The sequence below is a fragment of the Arachis ipaensis genome, chromosome B8, assembly GCF_059453495.1.
Source record: "Arachis ipaensis isolate K30076 ecotype BB chromosome B8, ASM5945349v1, whole genome shotgun sequence".
In the NCBI taxonomy this organism is placed as follows: Eukaryota; Viridiplantae; Streptophyta; class Magnoliopsida; order Fabales; family Fabaceae; genus Arachis; species Arachis ipaensis.
Genome location: NC_142443.1, coordinates 88,827,071 through 88,835,098, shown reverse-complemented (window position 1 = coordinate 88,835,098; position 8,028 = coordinate 88,827,071). Strand labels below are relative to the sequence as shown.

The 8,028-nt window shown below is 38.2% G+C and overlaps 1 non-coding gene across 1 annotated transcript; it reads right to left on the bottom strand.

Moving 5' to 3' along the window:
• Positions 1 to 3,722: 3,722 nt before the first annotated feature.
• Positions 3,723 to 3,830, bottom strand: LOC148548762 (small nucleolar RNA R71). The gene has a single exon (XR_015898048.1). It is a non-coding gene; the product is annotated as a small nucleolar RNA R71 (small nucleolar RNA).
• Positions 3,831 to 8,028: the final 4,198 nt, after the last annotated feature.

Sequence of the window (8,028 nt, the reverse complement as noted above, 5' to 3'; positions counted from 1 at the left end):
GTAAAGGGGATTGGGACTTGGATTTGTAGAAATTAAACAAGGAAAAGTAAATTTGCATCAAGCAGAGAAGTAGAAGAGGGTTTGGGTTAAATCAGATCTTGAAGCAGAAAAGTAAATGAACATGAAAACAGTAAACAGAGAATTAGAAATTGAAAGTTCAGATCTCAGGACCCAGAGACTAGAAAACAGAGTCTAGATCTCAATGCCTTCCTAGATCCAACAAGAACAATTGCAAGGGAATTGTAAATTGCAAGGAAAGTAGATGAAGAGCAATTAACAGAAATTAAATTCAATCAAGCAGTAAATAAAGCAGAGAGATCCAAGGATGAGATTGAAACAGAATTTCTTCAATTCTCCAACCCAAGATCCAAGACAATTGTAATTGAAATTGAAAGCAATAAAACTAAGAGGAAGAGAAGTGAATTCTCCTTCCCCAAGACTAAGAAATTAAAGATCACTCAATATTCAAAGCTCTCCGAAAACTATTATGAAAATTCCAAAGGAAAGCTCCCCAAAGAACTTGAATTCTATCCTATTTATACACTTTCTTCAAATGATCTTCAAGCCTTGAATTGGGCCTTTGCTCTTGGTGGAATTGGGTTGAAAGAGGCCTTGGTTGATTGCTCTTGGAGTTTGGAGAAGAACCAAAGTGAACCAAATGAACCGGGTTGGAGTTTTGCAAAAGTTGGAGTAAAAGTTGGAGCAAAAGTTAGGGTCTAACTTTTGGTTCAACTTTTCATATCAGCCCCCATATTTTGCTGATACCCACGTTGGTGCAAAAGTTAGGGGTATAACTTTTGCTCCAACGTTGGCCTTCCTTGGTGCACTTATGGCGCCAACGTTAGCCCAAAAGTTAGGGGCTAACGTTGGCGCAAACTTTTGCTCCTTCCCTTGTATTTTTCATGTGCCAACGTTAGCCCAAAAGTTAGGGGCTAACGTTGGCGCAAACTTTTGGTGGCCAGGGAGGATTTTCATGTGCCAACGTTAGCCCAAAAGTTAGGGGCTAACGTTGGCGCAAACTTTTAGTGCCCAGGGAGTGATTTTCAAGTTCCAACGTTAGCCCAAAAGTTAGGGGCTAACGTTGGGGCTAACTTTTCACCCAAAAGTTTGTGCAAAAGTTTGAGGCTAACTTTAGGTCCAGCTTTTTGCTTCCTGGTTCAATTTCACTTATTCCATTGTCCTCTCTTTACTCCTAGCTATTCCTTCTTGCTTCAACCTTTCTCCAAGCTTTCTTCACCTATCATTAATCAACCAAACACATCAAAGCTATGCTTAAAATCATGAGATATTCATTGTTTCATAATATGTGACAATTATAGTATAAAACCTCATGAAATAGCATGAATTCATACATGGTTGATTAAATCAAAGGAAACATGAAAATCTACCCAATTAGCTTGCTTATGGCTCAAGAAAGTGCATAATTCTAATGAAAACAAAAGAAAAAGACTAGTTAAAATAGGCTAAGATGGCTTGTCATCAACGTGCGTATTGAGTTTTTAGCGCCGTTACCAAGGAAGGAATGATCACGATTTCGCACACCAAGCTTTTGGCGCCGTTGCCGGGGATTGTTCGAGTTTGGACAACTAACGGTTCATCTTGTTGCTCAAATTAGGTAATTTTATTTTAATTTTAAGCTTTTTATTTCCTATTTTTGAAAAATACAAAAAAAAATTTCTTCTTTTTCGTTTTTCCAAATTAATTTTCGAAAAATACAAAAAAATTTACAAAATCATAAAATCAAAAATATTTTTTGTGTTTCTTGCTTGAATCTAGAGTCAAGTTTTAAGTTTGGTGTCAATTGCATCTTTTTAATTTTCTAAAAAAATTTATTTTCGAAAATTTCATGCATTGCATTCTTCATGATCTTCATGTTGTTTTTGGCCAGTCTTCTTGTTTGATCTTCATATTTTCTTGTTTTGTGTCTTTTCTTGTTTTTCATATGCATTCTTGAAACATTAATGTCTAAAGAATAAAAATTTTTAAGTTTGGTGTCTTGCGTGTTTTCTTTTCTTGAAAATTTTTCAAAAAATAAGTTCTTGGTGTTCATCTTGACATTCAAAGTGTTCTTGGTGTTCATCTTGACATTCATAGTGTTCTTTCATGCATCACATGATTTGATCCAAAATTTTCATGCATTGAGTCTTTTTATTGTTTTTCTCTTTCTTTCTTAAAATTCAAAAATCAAAAAAATATCTTTCCCTGTTTCACTCATCAAATTGCAAAATTTGAGTTGACTTTTTCAAAATTTTTTTAAAATACTAGTTGTTTTTAGGAGTCAAATCAAATTTTCAATTTAAAAATCTTATCTTTTTCAAAATCTTTTTCAAAATCAAATCCTTTTCAATTTTCTTTTCATATTTTCGAATTCCTTTTTAAAATTTTTTCAAAATCTTTCTCATTTTTTTTCAAAAATATTCAAATTAATTTTCAAAATCTTTTTCTTATTTTATTTCTTAATTTTCGAAAATTTTATTAGCATTTAATGTTTTGATTCAAAATTTTTCAAAGTTGTTACTTGCCTATTAAGAAAGGTTCAATCTTTTAAACTCTAGAATCACATCTTTTTAGTTTCTTGTTAGTCAAGTCATCAACTTTAATTTTCAAAATCAAATCTTTTTAAATTTCTTTTTCAAAATAAATTTCAATCACATCTTTTTCAAAATTAATCAATCTTTTCTAACTTCTTATCTTTTCAAATTTGATTTTCAAATCTTTTTCAATCAATCTTATCTTTTTGTTTCAATCATATCTTTTTCAATTTCAATCATATCTTTTTCAAAAACAAATTTCAAATCTCTTATAATCAATCATATCTTTTTGTTTCAATCATATGTTTTTCAAAACTGCCCAACTAACTCTCTACCTTTAATTTTTGAAAATCCCTTCCCTCTTTTTCAAAATTTCGTTTTAATTAACTAATTGTTTTAATTTTAATTTAATTTCAATTTTAATTTTCGAATTTTAAATTTAAATTTAAAATATTTTTATTTTATTTTGTTAAATTTTTGAATTCTTCTCTCATCTCTAATCTCCTTCTATTCATCCATTAACACTTCTATCCTCACCCCAGTGTTTGGATTCTCATCTTTTCCTTCTTCTATTCTTACTTTCTTCTACTCACATAAAGGAATCTCTATACTGTGACATAGAGGATTCCATATTTTCTTTTCTGTTTTCTTCTTTTTCATATGAGCAGGAACAAGGATAAGAACATTCTTGTTGAAGCTGATCCTGAACCTGAAAGGACTTTGAAGAGGAAGCTAAGGGAAGCTAAAGCACAACTCTCTCGAGAAAATCTGACAGAAATTTTCGAAAAAGAAGGAGACATGGCCGAAAATAATAACAATGCAAGGGGGATGCTTGGTGACTTCACTGCACCTAATTCCAATTTACATGGAAGAAGCATCTCAATCCCTACCATTGGAGCAAACAATTTTCAGCTTAAACCTCAATTAGTTTCTCTAATGCAACAGAACTGCAAATTTCATGGACTTTCATCTGAAGATCCTTTTCTGTTCTTAACTGAGTTCTTGCAGATCTGTGATACTCTTAAGACCAATAGGGTTGATCCCGAGGTCTACAGGCTTATGCTTTTCTCGTTTGCTGTAAGAGACAGAGCTAGAGTATGGTTGGACTCTCAACCTAAAGATAGCCTGAACTCTTAGGATAAGCTGGTCACGGCTTTCTTAGCCAAGTTCTTTCCTCCTCAAAAGCTTAGTAAGCTTAGAGTGGATGTTCAAACCTTCAGACAAAAAGAAGGTGAATCCCTCTATGAAGCTTGGGAGAGATATAAGCAACTGACCAAAAAGTGTCCTTCTGACATGCTTTCAGAATGGACCATTCTGGATATATTCTATGATGGTCTATCTGAACTATCAAAGATGTCATTGGACCATTCTGTAGGTGGATCCATTCACATAAAGAAAACGCCTGCAGAAGCTCAAGAACTCATTGACATGGTTGCAAATAACCAGTTCATGTACACTTCTGAAAGGAATCCTGTGAATAATGGGACGCCTATGAGGAAGGGAGTTCTTGAAATTGATACTCTGAATGCCATATTGGCTCAGAATAAAATATTGACTCAGCAAGTCAATATGATCTCTCAGAGTCTAAATGGATTGAAGGAATCATCCAACAGTACTAAAGAGGCATCTTCTGAAGAAGCTTATGATCCTGAGAACCCTGAAATAGCAGAGGTGAATTACATGGGTGAACCCTATGGAAATACCTATAATCCCTCATGGAGAAATCACCCAAATCTTTCATGGAAGGATCAACAAAAGCCTCAACAAGGCTTTAATAATAGTGGAAGAAACAGGTTTAGCAATAGCAAGCCTTTTCCATCATCCACTCAGCAAAAGACAAAGAGTTCTGAGCAGACCCCATCTAGCTTGGCAAACATAATCTCTGATCTATCTAAGGCCACTCTAAGTTTCATGAATGAAATAAGGTCTTCCATTAGAAATCTGGAAGCACAAGTGGGCCGGCTGAGTAAAAGGATCACTGAAACCCCTCCTAGTACTCTCCCAAGCAATACAGAGGAAAACCCAAAAGGAGAGTGCAAGGCCATTGAATTGATCATCATGGCTGAACCTGCAAGGGAGGGAGAGGACGTGAATCCCAGTGAGGAAGACCTCCTGGGATGTCCAGAGATCAATAAGGAGTTTCCCTCTCAGGAACCAAAGGAATCTGAAGCTCAATTAGAGACCATAGAGATTCCATTGAACCTCCTTCTACCCTTCATGAGCTCTGATGAGTATTCTTCTTTTGAAAAGAATGAGGATGTTACTGAAGAGCAAGTAGCCAAGTACCTTGGTGCAATCATGAAGTTGAATACCAAGTTATTTGGTAATGAGACTTGGAAAGATGAACCTCCCTTGCTCATCAATGAACTGAGTGATCTGGATCAACTGAGATTTCCTCAGAAGAAACAGGATCCTAGAAAGTTCTTAATACCTTGTACCATAGGCACCATGACCTTTGAGAAGGCCCTATGTGACCTTGGATCAAGGATAAACCTCATGCCACTTTCAGTAATGGAGAAACTGGGAATCTTTGAGGTGTAAGCTGCCAGAATCTCATTAGAGATGGCAGACAACTCAAGAAAATAGGCTTATGGACTAGTAGAGAACGTGTTAGTAAAGGTTGAAGGCCTTTACATCCCTGCTGATTTCATAATCCTAGAAACTGGGAAGGATGAGGATGAATCCATCATCCTTGGAAGAACCTTCCTAGCCACAGCAAGAGCTGTGATTGATGTGGACAGAGGAGAGTTGGTCCTTCAACTGAATGAGGACTACCTTGTGCTTAAAACTCAAGGATCACCTTCTGTAACCATGGAGAGGAAGCATGAAAAGCTTCTCTCACTGCAGAGTCAACCAAAGCCCCCACAGCCAAACTCTAAGTTTGGTGTTGGGAGGTCCCAACCTTGCTCTGATTATCTGTGAGGCTCCATGGGAGCTCACTGTCAAGCTATTGACATTAAAGAAGCGCTTGTTGGGAGGCAACCCAATGTTATTTAATCATTTTTATTTTATTTTCTCTTTTTTATTTCATGTTCTATTAGGTTGATGATCATATGGAGTCACAAAAACTATAAAAAAAATAAATCGAAAATAGAATGAAAAATAGCATTGAAAATAGCACACCCTGGAGGAAGGGCTTACTGGCGTTTAAATGCCAGTAAGGAGCATCTGGCTGGCGTTCAATGCCAGAACAGAGCATGAAACTGGCGTTAAACGCCAGAAACAAGCAGCAGTCTGGCGTTTAAATGCCAGGATTGCACCCAGAGGAAAGTTGGCGTTAAACGCCAAAAACAAGCATCAGACTGGAGTTTAACGCTAGAAACATGCACCATACCGGCGTTCAACGCCAGAAACATGCTATGGACTGGTGTTGAACGCCCAAAACAAGCAAGGAAGTGGCGTTTAATGCCAGAAACATGCTACAGTCTGGCGTTTAAATGCTAGGATTGCATATATGGGGCATTTTACACGTCTAAAAGGTGCAGGGATCAGAAATCCTCAAACACCTCAGGATTTGTAGACCCCACAGGATTCCCTCAGGATCTGTGGACCCCACAGGATCCCCACCTATTTCTTCTCTCCTCTTCACACCTTTCCATAACTCTCTTCCCCAAATACCCCTCACGAATCAACTCAATCACTCTTCCCCATCACCTCTTCACCAATCACATCCATCCTCTCTTCCGCAAAAACCCCACCTACCTTTAAATTCAAAATAATTTCCCTCCCAAACCTAACCCTAAATGGCCGAACCCTAAACCCCTCCCCTATCCTATATAAACCCCTCATTCACTCTTTATTTTCACACAACACAACCCTAAATTCACCCTTGGCCGAAAATACCTCTCTCTCCCTCTCCTCTATTTTTCTTCTTCTTCTACTTCTCTCTTTCTTCTTTTGCTCGGGAATGAGCAAACATTTTAAGTTTGGTGTGGTAAAAGCATACCATTTTGTTTTTCCATAATCATTCATGACACCTAAGACCAGAGAAACCTCTAGAAAGAGGAAAGCAAAGGCAATTGCTTCCACCTCTGAGTCATGGGAGATGGAGAGATTCATCTCTAAGGTCTATCAAGACTATTTCTATGAAGTTGTGGCCAAGAAGAAAGTTATCCCTGAGGTTCCTTTCAAACTCAAAAAGAATGAGTATCCGGAGATCCGTCTTGAAATCTAAAGAAGAGGTTGGGAAGTTCTCACCAACCCCATTCAACAAGTCGGGATCCTAATGGTTCAAGAGTTCTATGCAAACGCATGGATCAGAAGGAACCATGATCAAAGTGTGAATCCAAATCCAAAGCATTGGCTTACCATGGTTCGGGGGAAATACTTAGATTTTAGTCCAGAAAATGTAAGGTTGGCGTTCAACTTGCCAATGATGGAAGAGAACGCACGCCCCTACACAAGAAGCGTCAACTTTGATCAAAGGTTGGACCAAGTCCTCATGGACATATGTGTGGAAGGAGCTCAATGAAAAATTGACTCAAAAGGCAAGCCGGTTCAACTAAGAAGGCTTGACCTCAAACCAATAGCTAGAGGATGGTTGGAGTTCATTCAACGCTCAATCATTCCTACTAGCAACCGGTCTGAAGTTACTGTAGACCAGGCCATCATGATCCATAGTATCATGATTGGGGAGGAAGTGGAATTTCATGAGATTATACCTCAAGAACTCTACAAGGTGGCTGACAAGTCCTCCACTTGGGCAAGCTCGGCTTAGAAGAAAAGGAGCTTAGAGCATACCCGAACAGCCTGTTCGGACTGGGCGATACCCCAGTACAACCACTAGGATACGTGTCACTACATACAACCTTCGGAAAAGGGATCCAATCCAGAACACTCAAGATAGACTACATCGTGGTCGACGTGAGTTCAGCCTATAATGCCTTAATAGGTCGGACAACACTAAATCAACTCGGCGTAATAGTCTCAACTCCACATCTATGCATGAAATTCCCAACTACAGAAGGGATAGCTACGATAAAAGCAGATCAAAGGATGGCACGCCGCTGTTATAACGAAAGTCTAAACCTCAGAGGCAGAGGAAAAGAGTTCCATACAATTGAGCTTGGTGGAGTTTAGAGGCGAGAAGAACTCCATCCACAGCCCAAAGGTGAAGTAGAGAAAGTTCAGATCGGGTATACCTCGGACAAAACAACTAATATTGGCACGATCCTGAAAGGAAATACAAAAGAATTACTAGTATAGTTCTTATTAGATAATGTCGATCTCTTCGCATGGAAAGACGCAGACATTCCAGGCATAGACCCCAAGCTAATGTGTCACAAGTTGGTGGTTTATCCAGGGTCTCGGCCGGTACAGCAGAGACGAAGAAAACTTGGGCCAGAACAATCCCAAGCTGTGGAAGAACAGGTACAAGCACTACTGGAGGCAGGATTCATAAGAGAAGTCAAGTACCCACTATGGCTAGCTAACGTCGTCTTGGTGAAAAAATCAAATGGGAAGTGGCAAATGTGCACCGACTATACCGACCTCAACA